A 24,698-nucleotide genomic window follows, 5' to 3' on the forward strand; every position below is an offset into this window, starting at 1 on the left:
GGGCCCCCCACCCCTCAGTGAGAGAGAGGGGCCCCCACCCCTCAGTGAGAGAGAGGGGCCTCACCCCTCAGTGAGAGAGAGGGGCCCCCACCCCTCAGTGAGAGAGAGGGGCCCGCCACCCCTCAGTGAGAGAGGGGGCCTCACCCTTCAGTGAGAGAGAGGGGGCCCACCCCTCAGTGATGTGGAGGGGCCCCACCCCTCAGTGACAGAGACGGGCCCCACCCCTCAGTGAGAGAGAGGGGGCCCACCCCTCAGTGAGAGAGAGTGGCCTCACCCCTCAGTGCGAGAGAGGGGCCCCCACATCTCAGTGAGAGAGAGGGGCCTCACCTCTCAGTGCGAGAGAGGGCCTTATCCATCAGTGAGAGGGAGGGCACCCACCCCTCAGTGAGAGAGAGGGGCCTCACCCCTCAGTCATGTGGACGGGCCCCACCCCTCAGTGGGAGAGAGGGGCCCCACCCCTCAGTGAGAGAGAGGGGCCTCACCCCTCAGTGATGTGGAGGGGCCTCACCCCTCAGTGAGAGAGAGGGGCCTCACGCCTCAGTGAGAGAGAGGGGCCCCCACCCCTCAGTGAGAGAGATGGGCCTCACCCCTCAGTGAGAGAGAGGGCCCCCCACCCCTCAGTGAGAGAGACGGGCCCCACCCCTCAGTGAGAGAGAGGGGGCCCACCCCTCAGTGAGAGAGAGTGGCCTCACCCCTCAGTGAGAGAGAGGGGCCCCCAACCCTCAGTGAGAGAGAGGGGCCTCACCTCTCAGTGCGAGAGAGGGCCTCATCCATCAGTGAGAGGGAGGGCACCCACCCCTCAGTGAGAGAGAGGGGCCTCACCCCTCAGTCATGTGGATGGGCCCCACCCCTCAGTGGGAGAGAGGGGCCCCACCCCTCAGTGAGAGAGAGGGGCCTCACCCCTCAGTGATGTGGAGGGGCCTCACCCCTCAGTGAGAGAGAGGGGCCTCACGCCTCAGTGAGAGAGAGCGGCCCCCACCCCTCAGTGAGAGAGATGGGCCTCACCCCTCAGTGAGAGAGAGGGCCCCCCACCCCTCAGTGAGAGAGAGGAGCTCCTACCCCTCAGTGAGAGAGAGGGGCCTCACCCCTCAGTGAGAGAGAGGGCCCCACACTTCAGTGAGAGAGAGGGGCCTCATCCCTCAGTGATGTGGAGGGGCCTCACCCCTCAGTGAGAGAGAGGGGCCCCACCCCTCAGTGAGAGAGAGGGGGCCTCACCCATCATTGAGAGAGAGGCGCCCCACCCCTCAGTGAGAGAGAGGGGCCTTACTCCTCAGTGCGAGAGAGGGGCCTCGCCCCTCAGTGAGAGAGAGGGGCCCCACCCCTCAGTGATGTGGAGGGGCCCCACCCCTCAGTGAGAGAGAGGGGCCCTCACCCCTCAGTGAGAGAGAGGAGCCCCACCCCTTAGTGATGTGGAGGGACCCACCCCTCAGTGAGAGAGTGGGGCCTCACGCCTCAGTGAGAGAGAGGGGCCCCCACCCCTCAGTGAGAGAGATGGGCCTCACCCCTCAGTGAGAGAGAGGGCCCCCCACCCCTCAGTGACAGAGACGGGCCCCATCCCTCAGTGAGAGAGAGGGGGCCCACCCCTCAGTGAGAGAGAGTGGCCTCACCCCTCAGTGAGAGAGAGGGGCCCCCAACCCTCAGTGAGAGAGAGGGGCCTCACCTCTCAGTGCGAGAGAGGGCCTCATCCATCAGTGAGAGGGAGGGCACCCACCCACCCACCCCTCAGTGAGAGAGAGGGGCCTCACCCCTCAGTCATGTGGAGGGGCCTCACCCCTCAGTGAGAGAGAGGGGCCTCACGCCTCAGTGAGAGAGAGGGGCCCCCACCCCTCAGTGAGAGAGATGGGCCTCACCCCTCAGTGAGAGAGAGGGCCCCCCACCCCTCAGTGAGAGAGAGGAGCTCCGACCCCTCAGTGAGAGAGAGGGGCCTCACCCCTCAGTGAGAGAGAGGGCCCCACACTTCAGTGAGAGAGAGGGGCCTCACCCCTCAGTGATGTGGAGGGGCCTCACCCCTCAGTGAGAGAGAGGGGCCCCACCCCTCAGTGAGAGAGAGGGGGCCTCACTCCTCATTGAGAGAGAGGGCCCCCACCCCTCAGTGAGAGAGAGGGGCCTCACCCATCATTGAGAGAGAGGCGCCCCACCCCTCAGTGAGAGAGAGGGGCCTTACTCCTCAGTGAGAGAGAGGGGCCTCGCCCCTCAGTGAGAGAGAGGGGCCCCACCCCTCAGTGATGTGGAGGGGCCCCACCCCTCAGTGAGAGAGAGGAGCCCTCACCCCTCAGTGAGAGAGAGGAGCCCCACCCCTTAGTGATGTGGAGGGACCCACCCCTCAGTGAGAGAGTGGGGCCTCACCCCTCAGTGAGAGAGAGGGGCCTCACCCCTCAGTGAGAGAGAGGAGTGTCATGATATTCAAACACACACATCATGATAGACACACCAACAGACAAATCAGAACACACAACACCACAACCAATGACAGAAAGATATAAAAGCACAGACACGACCCCCGGTGGTCAGTATTAGCTGCAGAGGAGGACCAGGACAGATCTGTTACCAAACACACTCAGGGAGACAGCACGTGCAGAGTATCCAGAACGAACTGTATTATAAGAGTTAAAATAAAATAGAGTTGTACCACATACAACTGTGTTGGCTATTCTGTGCACCAGAGCACCCAACACCACAAGGAGCCCCACCCCTCAGTGAGAGGGAGGGGCCCCCACCCCACAGTGAGAGAGAGGGGCCCCCACCCCTCAGTGAGAGTGAGGGGCCTCACCCGTCAGTGAGAGAGAGGGGCCCCACCCCTCAGTGAGAGAGAGGGGGCCTCACCCCTCATTGAGAGAGAGGGCCCCCACCCCTCAGTGAGAGAGAGGGGCCTCACCCATCATTGAGAGAGAGGCGCCCCACCCCTCAGTGAGAGAGAGGGGCCTTACTCCTCAGTGAGAGAGAGGGGCCTCGCCCCTCAGTGAGAGAGAGGGGCCCCACCCCTCAGTGATGTGGAGGGGCCCCACCCCTCAGTGAGAGAGAGGGGCCCTCACCCCTCAGTGAGAGAGAGGAGCCCCACCCCTTAGTGATGTGGAGGGACCCACCCCTCAGTGAGAGAGTGGGGCCTCACCCCTCAGTGAGAGAGAGGGCCCCCCACCCCTCAGTGACAGAGACGGGCCCTATCCCTCAGTGAGAGAGAGGGGGCCCACCCCTCAGTGAGAGAGAGTGGCCTCACCCCTCAGTGAGAGAGAGGGCCCCCCACCCCTCAGTGACAGAGACGGGCCCCATCCCTCAGTGAGAGAGAGGGGGCCCACCCCTCAGTGAGAGAGAGTGGCCTCACCCCTCAGTGAGAGAGAGGGGCCCCCAACCCTCAGTGAGAGAGAGGGGCCTCACCTCTCAGTGCGAGAGAGGGCCTCATCCATCAGTGAGAGGGAGGGCACCCACCCCTCAGTGAGAGAGAGGGGCCTCACCCCTCAGTCATGTGGACGGGCCCCACCCCTCAGTGGGAGAGAGGGGCCCCACCCCTCAGTGAGAGAGAGGGGCCTCACCCCTCAGTGATGTGGAGGGGCCTCACCCCTCAGTGAGAGAGAGGGGCCTCACGCCTCAGTGAGAGAGAGGGGCCCCCACCCCTCAGTGAGAGAGATGGGCCTCACCCCTCAGTGAGAGAGAGGGCCCCCCACCCCTCAGTGAGAGAGAGGAGCTCCGACCCCTCAGTGAGAGAGAGGGGCCTCACCCCTCAGTGAGAGAGAGGGCCCCACACTTCAGTGAGAGAGAGGGGCCTCACCCCTCAGTGATGTGGAGGGGCCTCACCCCTCAGTGAGAGAGAGGGGGCCTCACCCCTCATTGAGAGAGAGGGCCCCCACCCCTCAGTGAGAGAGAGGGGCCTCACCCATCATTGAGAGAGAGGCGCCCCACCCCTCAGTGAGAGAGAGGGGCCTTACTCCTCAGTGAGAGAGAGGGGCCTCGCCCCTCAGTGAGAGAGAGGGGCCCCACCCCTCAGTGATGTGGAGGGGCCCCACCCCTCAGTGAGAGAGAGGGGCCCTCACCCCTCAGTGAGAGAGAGGAGCCCCACCCCTTAGTGATGTGGAGGGACCCACCCCTCAGTGAGAGAGTGGGGCCTCACCCCTCAGTGAGAGAGAGGGCCCCCCACCCCTCAGTGACAGAGACGGGCCCCATCCCTCAGTGAGAGAGAGGGGGCCCACCCCTCAGTGAGAGAGAGTGGCCTCACCCCTCAGTGAGAGAGAGGGCCCCCCACCCCTCAGTGACAGAGACGGGCCCCATCCCTCAGTGAGAGAGAGGGGGCCCACCCCTCAGTGAGAGAGAGTGGCCTCACCCCTCAGTGAGAGAGAGGGGCCCCCAACCCTCAGTGAGAGAGAGGGGCCTCACCTCTCAGTGCGAGAGAGGGCCTCATCCATCAGTGAGAGGGAGGGCACCCACCCCTCAGTGAGAGAGAGGGGCCTCACCCCTCAGTCATGTGGACGGGCCCCACCCCTCAGTGGGAGAGAGGGGCCCCACCCCTCAGTGAGAGAGAGGGGCCTCACCCCTCAGTGATGTGGAGGGGCCTCACCCCTCAGTGAGAGAGAGGGGCCTCACGCCTCAGTGAGAGAGAGGGGCCCCCACCCCTCAGTGAGAGAGATGGGCCTCACCCCTCAGTGAGAGAGAGGGCCCCCCACCCCTCAGTGAGAGAGAGGAGCTCCGACCCCTCAGTGAGAGAGAGGGGCCTCACCCCTCAGTGAGAGAGAGGGCCCCACACTTCAGTGAGAGAGAGGGGCCTCACCCCTCAGTGATGTGGAGGGGCCTCGCCCCTCAGTGAGAGAGAGGGGCCCCACCCCTCAGTGAGAGAGAGGGGGCCTCACTCCTCATTGAGAGAGAGGGCCCCCACCCCTCAGTGAGAGAGAGGGGCCTCACCCATCATTGAGAGAGAGGCGCCCCACCCCTCAGTGAGAGAGAGGGGCCTTACTCCTCAGTGAGAGAGTGGGGCCTCGCCCCTCAGTGAGAGAGAGGGGCCCCACCCCTCAGTGATGTGGAGGGGCCCCACCCCTCAGTGAGAGAGAGGAGCCCTCACCCCTCAGTGAGAGAGAGGAGCCCCACCCCTTAGTGATGTGGAGGGACCCACCCCTCAGTGAGAGAGTGGGGCCTCACCCCTCAGTGAGAGAGAGGGGCCTCACCCCTCAGTGAGAGAGAGGAGTGTCATGATATTCAAACACACACATCATGATAGACACACCAACAGACAAATCAGAACACACAACACCACAACCAATGACAGAAAGATATAAAAGCACAGACACGACCCCCGGTGGTCAGTATTAGCTGCAGAGGAGGACCAGGACAGATCTGTTACCAAACACACTCAGGGAGACAGCACGTGCAGAGTATCCAGAACGAACTGTATTATAAGAGTTAAAATAAAATAGAGTTGTACCACATACAACTGTGTTGGCTATTCTGTGCACCAGAGCACCCAACACCACAAGGAGCCCCACCCCTCAGTGAGGGGGAGGGGCCCCCACCCCACAGTGAGAGAGAGGGGCCCCCACCCCTCAGTGAGAGTGAGGGGCCTCACCCGTCAGTGAGAGAGAGGGGCCCCACCCCTCAGTGAGAGAGAACGGCCCCCACCCCTCAGTGAGAGAGAGGGGCCCCTATCCCTCAGTGAGAGAGAGGGACCTCACCCCTCAGTGAGACGGAGTGGCCCCCACCCCTCAACCCCTTAAATGGGGTTGCTGGGTTGGGGGGCTGGGGTGGGGGTGTGGGCTTGGGTAGGGCGGTCTTTCCAGGGGCCGGTGCGGACCCAATGGGCCGAGTGACCTCGTTCGGCACTGTGAATTCTATGAATCTATGATGTGGAGGGGCCCCACCCCTCAGTGAGAGAGAGGGGCCCCTACCCCTCAGTGAGAGAGAGGGACCTCACCCCTCAGTGAGAGAGAGGGGCCACCACCCCTCAACCCCTTAAATGGGGTTGCTGGGTTGGGGGGCTGGGGTGGGGGTGTGGGCTTGGGTAGGGCGGTCTTTCCAGGGGCCGGTGCGGACCCAATGGGCCGAGTGACCTCGTTCGGCACTGTGAATTCTATGAATATATGATGTGGAGGGGCCCCACACCTCAGTGAGAGAGAGGGGTCACACCCCTCAGTGAGAGAGAGGGGTCACACCCCTCAGTGAGAGAGGGGGGGGCCTCACACCTCAGTGAGAGAGAGGGGCCTCACCCCTCAGTGAGAGAGGGTGCATCACCCTTCAGTGAGAGAGAGGGGGCCCACCCCTCAGTGATGTGAAGGGGCCCCACCCCTCAGTGAGAGAGATGGGCCCCACCCCTCAGTGAGAGAGAGGGGGCCCACCCCTCAGTGAGAGAGAGGGGCCTCACCCCTCAGTGATGTGGATGTGCCTCACCCCTCAGTGAGAGAGCGGGGCCTCACCACTTAGTGAGAGAGAGGGGCCCCTACCCCTCAGTGAGAGAGAGGAGCCCACACCCCTCAGTGAGAAAGAGGGGCCTCACCCCTCAGTGAGAGAAAGGGGCCCCACCCCTCAGTGAGAGGGAGGGACCTCACCCCTCAGTGATGTGGAGGGGCCTCACCCTCAGTGAGAGAGAGGGGCCCCACCCCTCAGTGAGAGAAAGGGTCCCCACCCCTCAGTGAGAGAGAGGGGCCTCACCCCTCAGTGAGAGAAAGGGGCCCCACCCCTCAGTGAGAGAGAAGGGCCCGCCACCCCTCAGTGAGAGAGAGGGGCCTCACCCCTCAGTGAGAGAGAGGGGCCCCCACCCCTCAGTGAGAGAAAGGGGCCCCACCCCTCAGTGAGAGGGAGGGACCTCACCCCTCAGTGATGTGGAGTGGCCTCACCCTCTGTGAGAGAGAGGGGCCCGCCACCCCTCAGTGAGAGAGGGTGGCCTCACCCTTCAGTGAGAGAGAGGGGCCTCACCCCTCAGTGAGAGAGAGGGGCCTCACCCCTCAGTGAGAGAGAGGGGCCTCACCCCTCAGTGAGAGAGAGGGGCCTCACACCTCAGTGAGAGACAGGGGCCCCCACCCCTCAGTGAGATAGAGGGGCCTCACCCCTCAGTGAGAGAGAGGGGCCCGCCACCCCTCAGTGAGAGAAGGTGCCTCACCCCTCAGTGAGAGAGAGGGGCCCCCACCCCTCAGTGAGAGAGAGGGGCCCCCACCCCTCAGTGAGAGAGAGGGGCCTCACCCCTCAGTGAGAGAGAGGGGCCCCCACCCCTCAGTGAGAGAGAGGGGCCTCACTCCTCAGTGAGAGAGAGGGGCCTCACCCCTCAGTGAGAGTGAGGGGCCTCACCCCTCAGTGAGAGAGAGGGGCCCCCACCCCTCAGTGAGAGAGAGGGGCCTCACCCCTCAGTGAGAGAGAGGGGCCCACCACCACTCAGTGAGAGAGAGGGGCCTCACCCCTCAGTGAGAGAGAGGGGCCTCACCCCTCAGTGAGAGAGAGGGGCCTCGCCCCTCAGTGAGAGAGAGGGGCCCCAACCCCTCAGTGAGAGAGAGGGGCCCGCACCCCTCAGTGAGAGAGAGGGGCCTCACCCCTCAGTGAGAGAGAGTGGAGCCCACCCCTCAGTGAGAGAGAGTGGCCTCACCCCTCAGTGAGAGAGAGGGGACGGCCACCCTTCAGTGAGAGAGAGGGGCCTCACCCCTCAGTGAGAGAGAGAGGCCACCACCCCTCAGTGAGAGAGAGGGGCCCCCACCCCTCAGTGAGAGAGAGGAGCCTCACCCCTCAGTGAGAGATGGGGCCGCCACCCCTCAGTGAGAGGGAGTGGCCCCCACCCCACAGTGAGAGAGAGGGGCCTCACCCCTTAGTGAGAGAGAGGGGCCTTCTCCCTCAGTGAGAGGGAGGGGCCCCCACCCCTCAGTGAGAGAGAGGGGCCACACCCCTCAGTGATGTGGAGGGGCCCCACCCCTCAGTGAGAGAGTGGGGCCCCACCAATCAGTGAGAGAGAGGGGACCCACACCTCAGTGAGAGGGGGGGGGCTCACCCCTCAGTCAGAGAGAGGGACCCCACCCCTCAGTGAGAGAGAGGGGCCGCACCCCTCAGTGAGAGAGGGGGCCTCACCCTTCAGTGAGAGAGAGGGGGCCCACCCCTCAGTGATGTGGAGGGGCCCCACCCCTCAGTGACAGAGACGGGCCCCCAACCCTCAGTGAGAGAGAGGGGGCCCACCCCCCAGTGAGAGAGAGTGGCCTCACCCCTCAGTGAGAGAGAAGGGCCCCCAACCCTCAGTGAGAGAGAGGGGCCTCACCTCTCAGTGCGAGAGAGGGGCCTCACCCCTCAGTGATGTGGACGGGCCCCACCCCTCAGTGGGAGAGAGGGGCCCCACCCCTCAGTGGGAGAGAGGGGCCTCACCCCTCAGTGAGAGAGAGGGGCCCCACCACTCAGTGAGAGAGATGGGCCTCACCCTTCAGTGAGAGAGAGGGCCCCCCTACCCGCAGTGAGAGAGAGGAGCTCCTACCCCTCAGTGAGAGAGAGGGGCCTCACCCCTCAACCCCTTAAATGGGGTTGCTGGGTTGGGGGGCTGGGGTGGGGGTGTGGGCTTGGGTAGGGCGGTCTTTCCAGGGGCCGGTGCGGACCCAATGGGCCGAGTGACCTCGTTCGGCACTGTGAATTCTATGAATCTATGATGTGGAGGGGCCCCACACCTCAGTGAGAGAGAGGGGCCCCACCCCTCAGTGAGAGAGAGGGGTCACACCCCTTAGTGAGAGAGGGGGGGGCCTCACCCCTCAGTGAGAGAGAAGGGCCTCACCCCTCAGTGAGAGAGGGTGCATCACCCTTCAGTGAGAGAGAGGTGGACCACCCCTCAGTGATGTGGAGGGGCCCCACCCCTCAGTGAGAGAGATGGGCCCCACCCCTCAGTGAGAGAGAGGGGGCCCACCCCTCAGTGAGAGAGAGGGGTCTCACCCCTCAGTGATGTGGATGTGCCTCACCCCTCAGTGAGAGAGAGGGGCCTCACCACTTAGTGAGAGAGAGGGGCCCCCACCCCTCATATAGAGAGAGGAGCCCCCACCCCTCAGTGAGAAAGAGGGGCCTCACCCCTCAGTGAGAGATAGAGGCCCCACCCCTCAGTGAGAGGGAGGGGCCTCACCCCTCAGTGAGAGGGAGGGGCCTCACCCCTCAGTGAGAGAGAGGGGCCCCACCCCTCAGTGAGCGAGAGGGTGCGTCACCCCTCAGTGAGAGAGAGGGGCCTCACCCCTCATTGAGAGAGAGGGGCCCCACCCCACAGTGAGAGAGAGGGTGCCTCACCCCTCATTGAGAGAGAAGGCCCCCACCCCTCAGTGAGAGAGAGGGCCCCCACCCCTCAGTAAGAGAGAGGGGCCTCACCCCTTAGTGAGAGAGAGGGGCCTCACCCCTTAGTGAGAGAGAGGGGCCCTCACCCCTCAGTGAGAGAGAGGGGCCTCACCCCTCAGTGAGAGAGAGGGGCCTCACCACTTAGTGAGAGAGTGGGGCCCTCACCCCTCAGTGAGAGAGAGGGGCCCGCCACCCCTCAGTGAGAGAGAAGGGCCCCCACCCGTCATTGAGAGAGTGGGGCCCTCACCCCTCAGTGAGAGAGAGGGGCCTCACCCCTCAGTGAGAGAGAGGGGCCCCCACCACTCAGTGAGAGAGAGGGGCCTCACCCCTCAGTGAGAGAGAGGGGCCTCACCCCTCAGTGAGAGAGAGGGGCCCCCACCCCTCAGTGAGAGAGAGGGGCCCCCGCCCCTCAGTGAGAGAGAGTGGCCCTCCACCCCTCAGTGAGAGAGAGGGGCCCCCACCCCTCAGTGAGAGAGAGGGGCCTCACCCCTTAGTGAGAGAGAGGGGCCCTCACCCCTCAGTGAGAGAGAGGGGCCTCACCCCTCAGTGAGAGAGAGGGGCCTCACCACTTAGTGAGAGAGTGGGGCCCTCACCCCTCAGTGAGAGAGAGGGGCCCGCCACCCCTCAGTGAGAGAGAAGGGCCCCCACCCCTCATTGAGAGAGTGGGGCCCTCACCCCTCAGTGAGAGAGAGGGGCCTCACCCCTCAGTGAGAGAGAGGGGCCCCCACCCCTCAGTGAGAGAGAGGGGCCTCACCCCTCAGTGAGAGAGAGGGGCCTCACCCCTCAGTGAGAGAGAGGGGCCCCCACCCCTCAGTGAGAGAGAGGGGCCCCCGCCCCTCAGTGAGAGAGAGTGGCCCTCCACCCCTCAGTGAGAGAGAGGGGCCCCCACCCCTCAGTGAGAGAGAGGGGCCCTCACCCCTCAGTGAGAGAGAGGGGCCTCACCCCTCAGTGAGAGAGAGGGGCCTCACCACTTAGTGAGAGAGTGGGGCCCTCACCCCTCAGTGAGAGAGAGGGGCCCGCCACCCCTCAGTGAGAGAGAAGGGCCCCCACCCCTCATTGAGAGAGTGGGGCCCTCACCCCTCAGTGAGAGAGAGGGGCCTCACCCCTCAGTGAGAGAGAGGGGCCCCCACCTCTCAGTGAGAGAGAGGGGCCTCACCCCTCAGTGAGAGAGAGGGGCCTCACCCCTCAGTGAGAGAGAGGGGCCCCCACCCCTCAGTGAGAGAGAGGGGCCCCCGCCCCTCAGTGAGAGAGAGTGGCCCTCCACCCCTCAGTGAGAGAGAGGGGCCCCCACCCCTCAGTGAGAGAGAGGGGCCTCACCCCTCAGTGAGAGAGAGTGGCCCGCCACCCCTCAGTGAGAGAGAGGGGCCTCACCCCTCAGTGAGAGAGCGGGCCCACCCCTCAGTGAGAGAGATGGGCCTCACCCTTCAGTGAGAGAGAGGGCCCCCCTCCCCTCAGTGAGAGAGAGGGGCCTCACCCCTCAACCCCTTAAATGGGGTTGCTGGGTTGGGGGGCTGGGGTGCGGGTGTGGGCTTGGGTAGGGCGGTCTTTCCAGGGGCCGGTGCGGACCCAATGGGCCGAGTGACCTCGTTCGGCACTGTGAATTCTATGAATCTATGATGTGGAGGGGCCCCACACCTCAGTGAGAGAGAGGGGCCCCACCCCTCAGTGAGAGAGAGGGGTCACACCCCTTAGTGAGAGAGGGGGGGGCCTCACCCCTCAGTGAGAGAGAAGGGCCTCACCCCTCAGTGAGAGAGGGTGCATCACCCTTCAGTGAGAGAGAGGTGGACCACCCCTCAGTGATGTGGAGGGGCCCCACCCCTCAGTGAGAGAGATGGGCCCCACCCCTCAGTGAGAGAGAGGGGGCCCACCCCTCAGTGAGAGAGAGGGGTCTCACCCCTCAGTGATGTGGATGTGCCTCACCCCTCAGTGAGAGAGAGGGGCCTCACCACTTAGTGAGAGAGAGGGGCCCCCACCCCTCATATAGAGAGAGGAGCCCCCACCCCTCAGTGAGAAAGAGGGGCCTCACCCCTCAGTGAGAGATAGAGGCCCCACCCCTCAGTGAGAGGGAGGGGCCTCACCCCTCAGTGAGAGGGAGGGGCCTCACCCCTCAGTGAGAGAGAGGGGCCCCACCCCTCAGTGAGCGAGAGGGTGCGTCACCCCTCAGTGAGAGAGAGGGGCCTCACCCCTCATTGAGAGAGAGGGGCCCCACCCCACAGTGAGAGAGAGGGTGCCTCACCCCTCATTGAGAGAGAAGGCCCCCACCCCTCAGTGAGAGAGAGGGCCCCCACCCCTCAGTAAGAGAGAGGGGCCTCACCCCTTAGTGAGAGAGAGGGGCCTCACCCCTTAGTGAGAGAGAGGGGCCCTCACCCCTCAGTGAGAGAGAGGGGCCTCACCCCTCAGTGAGAGAGAGGGGCCTCACCACTTAGTGAGAGAGTGGGGCCCTCACCCCTCAGTGAGAGAGAGGGGCCCGCCACCCCTCAGTGAGAGAGAAGGGCCCCCACCCGTCATTGAGAGAGTGGGGCCCTCACCCCTCAGTGAGAGAGAGGGGCCTCACCCCTCAGTGAGAGAGAGGGGCCCCCACCACTCAGTGAGAGAGAGGGGCCTCACCCCTCAGTGAGAGAGAGGGGCCTCACCCCTCAGTGAGAGAGAGGGGCCCCCACCCCTCAGTGAGAGAGAGGGGCCCCCGCCCCTCAGTGAGAGAGAGTGGCCCTCCACCCCTCAGTGAGAGAGAGGGGCCCCCACCCCTCAGTGAGAGAGAGGGGCCTCACCCCTTAGTGAGAGAGAGGGGCCCTCACCCCTCAGTGAGAGAGAGGGGCCTCACCCCTCAGTGAGAGAGAGGGGCCTCACCACTTAGTGAGAGAGTGGGGCCCTCACCCCTCAGTGAGAGAGAGGGGCCCGCCACCCCTCAGTGAGAGAGAAGGGCCCCCACCCCTCATTGAGAGAGTGGGGCCCTCACCCCTCAGTGAGAGAGAGGGGCCTCACCCCTCAGTGAGAGAGAGTGGCCCTCCACCCCTCAGTGAGAGAGAGGGGCCCCCACCCCTCAGTGAGAGAGAGGGGCCCTCACCCCTCAGTGAGAGAGAGGGGCCTCACCCCTCAGTGAGAGAGAGGGGCCTCACCACTTAGTGAGAGAGTGGGGCCCTCACCCCTCAGTGAGAGAGAGGGGCCCGCCACCCCTCAGTGAGAGAGAAGGGCCCCCACCCCTCATTGAGAGAGTGGGGCCCTCACCCCTCAGTGAGAGAGAGGGGCCTCACCCCTCAGTGAGAGAGAGGGGCCCCCACCTCTCAGTGAGAGAGAGGGGCCTCACCCCTCAGTGAGAGAGAGGGGCCTCACCCCTCAGTGAGAGAGAGGGGCCCCCACCCCTCAGTGAGAGAGAGGGGCCCCCGCCCCTCAGTGAGAGAGAGTGGCCCTCCACCCCTCAGTGAGAGAGAGGGGCCCCCACCCCTCAGTGAGAGAGAGGGGCCTCACCCCTCAGTGAGAGAGAGGGGCCCGCCACCCCTCAGTGAGAGAGAGGGGCCTCACCCCTCAGTGAGAGAGCGGGCCCACCCCTCAGTGAGAGAGAGTGGCCTCACCCCTCAGTGAGAGAGAGGCGCCCCCAACCCTCAGTGAGAGAGAGGGGCCTCACCTCTCAGTGCGAGAGAGGGCCTCATCCATCAGTGAGAGGGAGGGCACCCACCCCTCAGTGAGAGAGAGGGGCCTCACCCCTCAGTGATGTGGACGGGCCCCACCCCTCAGTGGGAGAGAGTGGCCCACCCCTCAGTGAGAGAGAGGGGCCTCACCCTTCAGTGATGTGGAGGGGCCTCACCCCTCAGTGAGAGAGAGGGGCCTCACGCCTCAGTGAGAGAGAGGGGCCCCCACCCCTCAGTGAGAGAGATGGGCCTCACCCCTCAGTGAGAGAGAGGGCCCCCCACCCCTCAGTGAGAAAGCGGAGCTCCTACCCCTCAGTGAGAGAGAGGGGCCCCACCCCTCAGTGAGAGAGAGGGGGCCTCACCCCTCATTGAGAGAGAGGGCCCCCACCCCTTAGTGAGAGAGAGGGGCCTCACCCATCATTGAGAGAGAGGGTCCCCACCCCTCAGTGAGAGAGAGGGGCCTTACTCCTCAGTGAGAGAGAGGGGCCTAGCCCCTCAGTGAGAGAGAGGGGCCCCACCCCTCCGTGATGTGGAGGGGCCCCACCCCTCAGTGAGAGAGAGGGGCCGGCCACCCTTCAGTGAGAGAGAGGGGCCCTCACCCCTCAGTGAGAGAGAGGGGCCCCCACCCCTCAGTGAGAGAGAGGGGCCCCACCCCTCAGTGAGAGAGAGGGGCCGGCCACCCTTCAGTGAGAGAGAGGGGCCTCACCCTCAGTGAAAGAGAGTGGCCCCCACCCCTCAGTGAGAGAGAGGGGCCCCCACCCCTCAGTGAGAGAGAGGGGCCCCACCCCTCAGTGAGAGAGAGGGGCGCCACCACTCAGTGAGAGAGAGGGGCCCCACACCTCAGTGAGTGAGGGGGGACCTCACCCCTCAGTCAGAGAGAGGGCCCCCCCCACCCCTCAGTGAGAGAGAGGGGCCTCACCCCTCAGTGAGAGAGGGGGCCCACCCCTCAGTGAGAGAGAGTGGCCTCACCCCTCAGTGAGAGAGAGGGGCCCACAACCCTCAGTGAGAGAGAGGGGCCTCACCTCTCAGTGCGAGAGAGGGCCTCATCCATCAGTGAGAGGGAGGGCACCCACCCCTCAGTGAGAGAGAGGGGCCTCACCCCTCAGTGATGTGGACGGGCCCCACCCCTCAGTGGGAGAGAGGGGCCCACCCCTCAGTGAGAGAGAGGGGCCTCACCCCTCAGTGATGTGGAGGGGCCTCACCCCTCAGTGAGAGAGAGGGGCCTCACGCCTCAGTGAGAGAGAGGGGCCCCCACCCCTCAGTGAGAGAGATGGGCCTCACCCCTCAGTGAGAGAGAGGCGCCTCACCCCTCAGTGAGAGAGAGGGGCCCCCACCCCTCAGTGAGAGAGAGGGGCCCCCACCCCTAAGTGAGAGAGAGGGGCCCTCACCCCTCAGTGAGAGAGAGGGGCCTCACCCCTCAGTGAGAGAGAGGGGCCTCACCACTTAGTGAGAGAGAGGGGCCCCCACCCCTCAGTGAGAGAGAGGGGCCCCCACCCCTAAGTGAGAGAGAGGGGCCCTCACCCCTCAGTGAGAGAGAGGGGCCTCACCCCTCAGTGAGAGAGAGGGGCCTCACCACTTAGTGAGAGAGTGGGGCCCTCACCCCTCAGTGAGAGAGAGGGGCCCGCCACCCCTCAGTGAGAGAGAAGGGCCCCCACCCCTCATTGAGAGAGTGGGGCCCTCACCCCTCAGTGAGAGAGAGGGGCCTCACCCCTCAGTGAGAGAGAGGGGCCCTCACCCCTCAGTGAGAGAGAGGGGCCTCACCCCTCAGTGAGAGAGAGGGGCCTCACCCCTCAGTGAGAGAGAGGGGCCCCCACCCCTCAGTGAGAGAGAGGGGCCCCCGCCCCTCAGTGAGAGAGAGTGGCCCTCCACCCCTCAGTGAGAGAGAGGGGCCCCCACCCCTCAGTGAGAGAGAGGGGCCTCACCCCTCAGTGAGAGAGAGGAGCCTCACCCCTCAGTGAGAGAGAGGCGCCTCACCCCTCAGTGAGAGAGATGGGCCCCACCCCTCAGTGAGAGAGAGGGGCCCCCACCCCTCAGTGAGAGAGAGGGGCCTCACCCCTCAGTGAGAGAGAGGGGCCTCACCCCTCAGTGATGTGGAGGGGCCCCACCCCTCAGTGAGAGAGAGGGGCCCCACCACTCAGTGAGAGAGAGGGGCCCCACACCTCAGTGAGTGAGGGGGGGCCTCACCCCTCAGTCAGAGAGAGGGCCCCCCCTCCCCTCAGTGAGAGAGAGGGGCCTCACCCCTCAGTGAGAGAGGGGGCCCACCCCTCAGTGAGAGAGAGTGGCCTCACCCCTCAGTGAGAGAGGGGGGCCCCCAACCCTCAGTGAGAGAGAGGGGCCCCCACCCCTCGGTGAGAGAGAGGCGCCTCACCTCTCAGTGCGAGAGAGGGCCTCATCCATCAGTGAGAGGGAGGGCACCCACCCCTCAGTGAGAGAGAGGGGCCTCACCCCTCAGTGATGTGGACGGGCCCCACCCCTCAGTGGGAGAGAGTGGCCCACCCCTCAGTGAGAGAGAGGGGCCTCACCCCTCAGTGATGTGGAGGGGCCTCACCCCTCAGTGAGAGAGAGGGGCCTCACGCCTCAGTGAGAGAGAGGGGCCCCCACCCCTCAGTGAGAGAGATGGGCCTCACCCCTCAGTGAGAGAGAGGGCCCCCCACCCCTCAGTGAGAAAGCGGAGCTCCTACCCCTCAGTGAGAGAGAGGGGCCCCACCCCTCAGTGAGAGAGAGGGGGCCTCACCCCTCATTGAGAGAGAGGGCCCCCACCCCTTAGTGAGAGAGAGGGGCCTCACCCATCATTGAGAGAGAGGGTCCCCACCCCTCAGTGAGAGAGAGGGGCCTTACTCCTCAGTGAGAGAGAGGGGCCTAGCCCCTCAGTGAGAGAGAGGGGCCCCACCCTTCAGTGAGAGAGAGGGGCCTCACCCTCAGTGAGAGAGAGTGGCCCCCACCCCTCAGTGAGAGAGAGGGGCCCCCACCCCTCAGTGAGAGAGAGGGGCCCCACCCCTCAGTGAGAGAGAGGGGCCCCACCACTCAGTGAGAGAGAGGGGCCACCACCCCTCAGTGAGAGAGAGGGGCCCCCAACCCTCAGTGAGAGTGAGGGGCCCCCAACCCTCAGTGAGAGAGAGGGGGCCCACCCCTCAGTGAGAGAGAGTGGCCTCACCCCTCAGTGAGAGAGAGGGGCCCCCAACCCTCAGTGAGAGAGAGGGGCCTCACCTCTCAGTGCGAGAGAGGGCCTCATCCATCAGTGAGAGGGAGGGCACCCACCCCTCAGTGAGAGAGAGGGGCCTCACCCCTCAGTGATGTGGACGGGCCCCACCCCTCAGTGGGAGAGAGGGGCCCACCCCTCAGTGAGAGAGAGGGGCCTCACCCCTCAGTGATGTGGAGGGGCCTCACCCCTCAGTGAGAGAGAGGGGCCTCACGCCTCAGTGAGAGAGAGGGGCCCCCACCCCTCAGTGAGAGAGATGGGCCTCACCCCTCAGTGAGAGAGAGGGCCCCCCACCCCTCAGTGAGAAAGCGGAGCTCCTACCCCTCAGTGAGAGAGAGGGGCCCCACCCCTCAGTGAGAGAGAGGGGGCTTCACCCCTCATTGAGAGAGAGGGCCCCCACCCCTTAGTGAGAGAGAGGGGCCTCACCCATCATTGAGAGAGAGGGTCCCCACCCCTCAGTGAGAGAGAGGGGCCTTACTCCTCAGTGAGAGAGAGGGGCCTAGCCCCTCAGTGAGAGAGAGGGGCCCCACCCCTCAGTGATGTGGAGGGGCCCCACCCCTCAGTGAGAGAGAGGGGCCCGCCACCCCTCAGTGTGAGAGAGGGGCCCTCACACCTCAGTGAGAGAGAGGAGCCCCACCCCTTAGTGATGTGGAGGGACCCACCCCTCAGTGAGAGAGTGGGGCCTCACCCCTCAGTGAGAGAGAGGGGCCTCACCCCTCAGTGAGAGAGAGGGTCCCACCCCTAGTGAGAGGGAGGGGCCCCCACCCCACAGTGAGAGAGAGGGGCCCCCACCCCTCAGTGAGAGTGAGGGGCCTCACCCCTCAGTGTGAGAGAGGGGCCCCACCCCTCAGTGAGAGGGAGGGGCCCCCATCCCCACAGTGAGAGAGAGGGGCCCCCACCCCTCAGTGAGAGAGAGGGGCCCCCACCCCTCAGTGAGAGAGAGGGGCCCCTACCCCTCAGTGAGATAGAGGGACCTCACCCCTCAGTGAGAGAGATGGGCCCCCACCCCTCAACCCCTTAAATGGGGTTGCTGGGTTGGGGGGCTGGGGTGGGGGTGTGGGCTTGGGTAGGGCGGTCTTTCCAGGGGCCGGTGCGAACCCAATGGGCCGAGTGACCTCGTTCGGCACTGTGAATTCTATGAATCAATGATGTGGAGGGGCCCCACCCCTCAGTGAGAGAGAGGGGTCACACCCCTCAGTGAGAGAGAGGGGTCACACCCCTCAGTGAGAGAGGCGGGGGCCTCACCCCTCAGTGAGAGAGGGTGCATCACCCTTCAGTGAGAGAGAGGGGGCCCACCCCTCAGTGATGTGGAGGGGCCCCACCCTTCAGTGAGAGAGATGGGCCCCACCCCTCAGTGAGAGAGAGGGGGTCCACCCCTCAGTGAGAGAGAGGGGCCTCACCTCTCAGTGATGTGGATGTGCCTCACCCCTCAGTGAGAGAGAGGGGCCTCAACACTTAGTGAGAGAGAGGGGCCCCCACCCCTCAGTGAGAGAGAGGACCCCCACCCCTCAGTGAGAAAGAGGGGCCTCACCCCTCAGTGAGAGAAAGGGGCCCCACCCCTCAGTGAGAGGGAGGGGCCTCACCCCTCAGTGATGTGGAGGGGCCTCACCCTCAGTGAGAGAAAGGGGCCACCACCCCTCAGTGAGAGAGAGGGGCCCCCAACCCTCAGTGAGAGTGAGGGGCCCCCAACCCTCAGTGAGAGAGAGGGGGCCCACCCCTCAGTGAGAGAGAGTGGCCTCACCCCTCAGTGAGAGAGAGGGGCCCCCAACCCTCAGTGAGAGAGAGGGGCCTCACCTCTCAGTGCGAGAGAGGGCCTCATCCATCAGTGAGAGGGAGGGCACCCACCCCTCAGTGAGAGAGAGGGGCCTCACCCCTCAGTGATGTGGACGGGCCCCACCCCTCAGTGGGAGAGAGGGGCCCACCCCTCAGTGAGAGAGAGGGGCCTCACCCCTCAGTGATGTGGAGGGGCCTCACCCCTCAGTGAGAGAGAGGGGCCTCACGCCTCAGTGAGAGAGAGGGGCCCCCACCCCTCAGTGAGAGAGATGGGCCTCACCCCTCAGTGAGAGAGAGGGCCCCCCACCCCTCAGTGAGAAAGCGGAGCTCCTACCCCTCAGTGAGAGAGAGGGGCCCCACCCCTCAGTGAGAGAGAGGGGGCTTCACCCCTCATTGAGAGAGAGGGCCCCCACCCCTTAGTGAGAGAGAGGGGCCTCACCCATCATTGAGAGAGAGGGTCCCCACCCCTCAGTGAGAGAGAGGGGCCTTACTCCTCAGTGAGAGAGAGGGGCCTAGCCCCTCAGTGAGAGAGAGGGGCCCCACCCCTCAGTGATGTGGAGGGGCCCCACCCCTCAGTGAGAGAGAGGGGCCCGCCACCCCTCAGTGTGAGAGAGGGGCCCTCACACCTCAGTGAGAGAGAGGAGCCCCACCCCTTAGTGATGTGGAGGGACCCACCCCTCAGTGAGAGAGTGGGGCCTCACCCCTCAGTGAGAGAGAGGGGCCTCACCCCTCAGTGAGAGAGAGGGTCCCACCCCTAGTGAGAGGGAGGGGCCCCCACCCCACAGTGAGAGAGAGGGGCCCCCACCCCTCAGTGAGAGTGAGGGGCCTCACCCCTCAGTGTGAGAGAGGGGCCCCACCCCTCAGTGAGAGGGAGGGGCCCCCATCCCCACAGTGAGAGAGAGGGGCCCCCACCCCTCAGTGAGAGAGAGGGGCCCCCACCCCTCAGTGAGAGAGAGGGGCCCCTACCCCTCAGTGAGATAGAGGGACCTCACCCCTCAGTGAGAGAGATGGGCCCCCACCCCTCAACCCCTTAAATGGGGTTGCTGGGTTGGGGGGCTGGGGTGGGGGTGTGGGCTTGGGTAGGGCGGTCTTTCCAGGGGCCGGTGCGAACCCAATGGGCCGAGTGACCTCGTTCGGCACTGTGAATTCTATGAATCAATGATGTGGAGGGGCCCCACCCCTCAGTGAGAGAGAGGGGTCACACCCCTCAGTGAGAGAGAGGGGTCACACCCCTCAGTGAGAGAGGCGGGGGCCTCACCCCTCAGTGAGAGAGGGTGCATCACCCTTCAGTGAGAGAGAGGGGGCCCACCCCTCAGTGATGTGGAGGGGCCCCACCCTTCAGTGAGAGAGATGGGCCCCACCCCTCAGTGAGAGAGAGGGGGTCCACCCCTCAGTGAGAGAGAGGGGCCTCACCTCTCAGTGATGTGGATGTGCCTCACCCCTCAGTGAGAGAGAGGGGCCTCAACACTTAGTGAGAGAGAGGGGCCCCCACCCCTCAGTGAGAGAGAGGACCCCCACCCCTCAGTGAGAAAGAGGGGCCTCACCCCTCAGTGAGAGAAAGGGGCCCCACCCCTCAGTGAGAGGGAGGGGCCTCACCCCTCAGTGATGTGGAGGGGCCTCACCCTCAGTGAGAGAAAGGGGCCCCACCCCTCAGTGAGAGAGAGGGGCCTCACCCCTCAGTGATGTGGAGGGGCCTCACTCTCAGTGAGAGATAGGGGCCCCACCCCTCATTGAGAGAGAGGGGCCCCACCCCACAGTGAGAGAGAGTGGCCCGCCACCCCTCAGTGAGAGAGAGGGTGCCTCACCCCTCATTGAGAGAGAAGGCCCCCACCCCTCAGTGAGAGAGAGGGCCCCCACCCCTCAGTGAGAGAGAGGTGCCTCACCCCTCAGTGAGAGAGAGGGACCTCACCCCTCAGTGAGAGAGAGGGGCCTCACCCCTCAGTGAGAGAGAGGGGCCCGCCAACCCTCAGTGAGAGAGAGGGGCCTCACCCCTCTGTGAGAGAGAGGGGCCTCACCCCTCAGTGAGAGAGAGGGGCCTCACCCCTCAGTGAGAGAGAAGGGCCCGCCACCCCTCAGTGAGAGAGAGGGGCCTCACCCCTCAGTGAGAGAGAGGGGCCTCACCCCTCAGTGAGAGAGAGGGACCCGCCACCCCTCAGTGAGAGAGAGGGACCTCACCCCTCAGTGAGAGAGAGGGGCCTCACCCCTCAGTGAGAGAGAGGGCCCCCACCCCTCAGTGAGAGAGAGGGGCCTCACCCCTCAGTGAGAGAGAGGGACCTCACCCCTCAGTGAGAGAGAGGGGCCTCACCCCTCAGTGAGAGAGAGGGGCCCGCCAACCCTCAGTGAGAGAGAGGGGCCTCACCCCTCAGTGAGAGAGATGGGCCCCCACCCCTCAACCCCTTAAATGGGGTTGCTGGGTTGGGGGGCTGGGGTGGGGGTGTGGGCTTGGGTAGGGCGGTCTTTCCAGGGGCCGGTGCGAACCCAATGGGCCGATTGACCTCGTTCGGCACTGTGAATTCTATGAATCAATGATGTGGAGGGGCCCCACCCCTCAGTGAGAGAGAGGGGTCACACCCCTCAGTGAGAGAGAGGGGTCTCACCCCTCAGTGAGAGAGACGGGCCGCACCCCTCAGTGAGAGAGAGGGGGCCCATCCCTCAGTGAGAGAGAGGGGCCTCACCCCTCAGTGAGAGAGAGGGGCCCCCACCCCTCAGTGAGAGAGAGGGGCCTCACCCCTCATTGAGGGAGAGGGGCCCCACCCCTCAGTGAGAGAGAGGGCCCCCACCCCTCAGTGAGAGAGAGGAGCCTCCCCCTCAGTGAGAGAGAGGGGCCCCACCCCTCAGTGAGAGAGAGGGGCCAGCCACCCCTCAGTGAGAGAGAGGGGTCCCACCCCTCAGTGAGAGACAGGGGCCCACCACCCCTCAGTGATGTGTAGGGGCCTCACTTCTCAATGAGAGAGAGGGGCCTCACCCCTCAGTGAGAGAGAGGGTCCCGCCACCCCTCAGTGAGAGAGATGGGGCCCACCCCTTAGTGAGAGAGAGGGGCCCCACCCCTCAGTGATGTGGACGGGCCCCCACCTCTCAGTGAAAGAGAGGGGGCCCACCCCTCAGTGATATGGAGGGGCCTCACCTCTCAGAGAAGGGATAAGAATTGATGGGATTGAAGGCGGATAAATCCCCAGGGCCTGAGAATCTGCATCCCAGAGTGCTTAAGAGGTGGCTCTGGAAATAGTGGATGCATTGGTGTCATCTTCCGGGATTCTATAGACTCTGGAACTGTCCCTGAAGATTGGAGGGTAACTCATGTCACTCCGGTATTCAAAAGGGGAGGTAGAGAGAAAGCAGGGAATTATAGACCAGTAAGCCTAACATCGGTATTGGGGAAAATGTTTGAATCCATTATCAACGACTTTACAGCGGAACATTTAGAAAGCAGTGGCAGGATCAGTCAGGGTCAGCATGGATTTATGAAGGGAAAATCATGCTTGACAAATCTGTTGGAATTCTTTGAAGATGTAACCAGTACAGTTGACAAGGGGGAGCCAGTCGATGTGGTATATTTGGACTTTCAGATGGCGTTTGACAAAGTCCCGCATAAGAGATTATTGTGCAAAATTAAACCGCATGGGATTGGGGGAAATGTATTGAGGTGGATAGAAAACTGGTTGGCAGAGAGGAAACAAAGAGTAGGGATTAATAGGTCCTTTTCAAATTGGCAGGCAGTAACTAGTGGGGTACCACAGGGATCGGTGCTGGGACCCCAGCTATTCACAATATATATTAATGATTTGGATGAGGAAACAAAATGTAACATCTCAAAGTTTGCAGATGATACCAAGTTAGGTGGGAGGGTGAATTGTGACGAGGATGCAGGGATCCGACAGCAAGATCTGGACAGGTTGGGAGAGTGGGCAAATCAATGGCAGATGCAGTATAATTTGGATAAGTGTGAGGTTGTTCACTTTGGAAGCAAAAGCAGGAAGGCAGATTACTACCTGAATGGTTGTAAATTGGGAGAGGGGAGTGTGCAGCGGGACCTGGGTGTCCTTGTGCTCCATAGGCTGAAGGTAAGCATGCAGGTGCAGCAGGCGGTAAAGGAGGCTAATGGCATGTTGGCCTTCATTGCGAGAGGTTTTGAGTATAGAAGCTGTATATGTTGCTGCAATTGTACAGGGCCTTGGTGAGGCCACACTTGGAGTATTGTGTGCAGTTTTGATCTCCTTCTCTGAGGAAGGATGTTCTTGCTCTTGAGGGGGTGCAGCGAAGGTTTGCCCAGACTGATTCCAGGGATGGTGGGAATGTCCTTTGAGGAGAGATTGACTAGGTAGCAATTGTTCTCGCTGGAGTTCAGAAGAATGAGGGGGGATCTCACAGAGACTTATAAAATTCTAACAGGGACTAGACAGGGTAGATGCAGGGAAGATGTTACCAATGCTGGGTGTGTCCAGAACCAGGGGTCACAGTCTGAGTATTCAGGGTAAACCATTTTGGTCAGATATAAGGAGACATTTCTTCACACAGGGTGGTGAACCTGTGGAATTCATTACCACAGGAAGTAGTTGATGGTAAAACTTTGAATATATTCAAGAGGCGGCTGGATATAACACTTGGGGAGAATGGGATCAAAGGCTATGGGGAGAAAGCAGGATTAGGCTATTGAGTTGGATGATCAGCCATGATCGTGTTGAATGGCGAAGCGGGCTCGAGGGGCCAAAAAGCCTCCACCTGCTCCTATCGTCTATGTATCTCTGTATCTATGATAGACAGGGGTCTCCATCCCTCAGTGACAGAGGGACCTACCACCTTTAGTGAGAGAGAGTCACCTTCACCCCTCAATGAGAGAGAGTCACCTCCATCCCTCAGCAAGAGTGTGGGTCAGAGGGTTGGTGCAGATACAGAGGGTCGAATTGCCTCCTTCTGCACTGTAGGGATTCCATGATTCTATGATGTGGGCGCTGAGCCAAGCTTCTCGTTCTACTGTGATGAAGCGTGAGGGGTCAGAATGTTGGTTGTCCTCAGGTGGAAATTTGGTGATATTAGACCAGAAGACCAGAAGGCATAGGAGCAGAATTAGGCCACTCGGCCCATCAAGTCTGCTCTGCCATTCAATCATGGCTGATATTTTTCTCATCCCCATTCTCCTGCCTACTCCTCATAACCTCTGACCCCCTTATTGATCAAAAACCTCTCTATCTCTGTCTTAAAGACATTCAAGTGATTTGGCCTCCACAGCCTTCTGCGGCAAAGGGATTCACCATCCTCTAGCTGAAGAAATTCCTTCTCATCTCTGTTTAAAAAAAACTAGAAGCAGAGGACACCATCTCAGACCATCGTCTGAGATGGTGTCCTCTGCTTCTAGTTTTTTTTACAAGTGGAAACATCCTCTCCACGTCCACTCTATCCAGGCCTCGCAGTATCCTGTAAGTTTCAATAAGATCCCCTCTCATCCTTCTAAACTCCAACGAATACAGACCCAGAGTCCTCAACTGACCCTTTCCAAGGCCAGCACATCCTTCCTTAGATACGGGGCCCAAAATTGCTCACAGTACTTGCAATGGAGTCTGACCAGAGCATTGTACAGCCTCAGAAGTACATAAAAGCAAATTACTGCTGAGGCTAGAATCTGAAATGAATGAGAAAATGCTGAAAAATCTCATTAGGTTTGGCAGCATCTGTAGGGAGAGAAAAGAGCTAACGTTTCGAGTTATCAATCTGTATCAATCCAAACTAATCCCACAGCCCTGTATCAATACAAACTAATCCCACAGCCCTGTATCAAATCAAATTAATCCCACAGCCCTATATTAATGCAATCTAATCCCACAGCCCTGTATTAATCACAAACTAATCCCAGAGCCTTGTATCAATACAAACCAATCCCACAGCCCTGTATCAATCCAAACTAATCCCACAGCCCTGTATCAATCACAAACTAATCCCACAGCCCTGTATCAATCCAAACTAATCCCACAGCCCTGTATCAATCACAAACTAATCCCACAGCCCTGTATCAATCCAAACTTATCCCACAGCCTTGTATCAATCCAAACTAATCCCACAGCCCTGTATCACTCACAAACTAATCCCACATCGCTGTATCAATCTCAAACTAATGCCACAGTCCTGTATCAATCCAAACTAATCCCACAGCCCTGTATCAATCACAAACTAATCCCACAGCCCTGTATCAATCTCAAACTAATGCCACAGTCCTGTATCAATCCAAACTAATCCCACAGTCCTGTATCAATCACAATCTAATCCCACAGCCCTGTATCAATCACAAACTAATCCCACAGCCCTGTATCAATCCAAACTGATCCCACAGCCCTGTATCAATCCAAACTAATCCCACAGCCCTGTATCAATCACAAACTAATCCCACAGCCCTGTATCAATCACAAACTAATCCCACAGCCCTGTATCAATCACAAACTAATCCCACAGCCCTGTATCAATCCAAACTTATCCCACAGCCTTGTATCAATCCAAACTAATCCCACATCCCTATATCAATACAAACTAATCCAACAGCCCTGTATCAATCACAAACTAATCCCACAGCCCTGTATCAATCACAAACTAATCCCACAGCCCTGTATCAATCACAAACTAATCCCACAGCCCTGTATCAATCACAAACTAATCCCACAGCCCTGTATCAATCACAAACTAATCCCACAGCCCTGTATCAATCACAAACTAATCCCACAGCCCTGTATCAATCCAAATTTATCCCACAGCCTTGTATCAATCCAAACTAACCCCACAGCCCTGTTTCAATACAAACTAATCCCACAGCCCTGTATCAATCCAAAGTAATCCCACATCCCTCTTTCAATCACAAACGAACCCCA

At 62.0% G+C, this 24,698-nt stretch overlaps 1 protein-coding gene across 4 annotated transcripts in view; it reads left to right on the forward strand.

Annotated features, from left to right (window-relative positions):
- The window catches only part of phex (phosphate regulating endopeptidase homolog, X-linked), a 691,216-nt gene that overhangs the window by 35,976 nt on the left and 630,542 nt on the right, over positions 1-24,698 (forward strand). The gene's annotated exons all lie outside the window — the stretch shown is intronic.

The sequence above is a fragment of the Scyliorhinus torazame genome, chromosome 8, assembly GCF_047496885.1.
Source record: "Scyliorhinus torazame isolate Kashiwa2021f chromosome 8, sScyTor2.1, whole genome shotgun sequence".
NCBI classification, from domain to species: domain Eukaryota; kingdom Metazoa; phylum Chordata; class Chondrichthyes; order Carcharhiniformes; family Scyliorhinidae; genus Scyliorhinus; species Scyliorhinus torazame.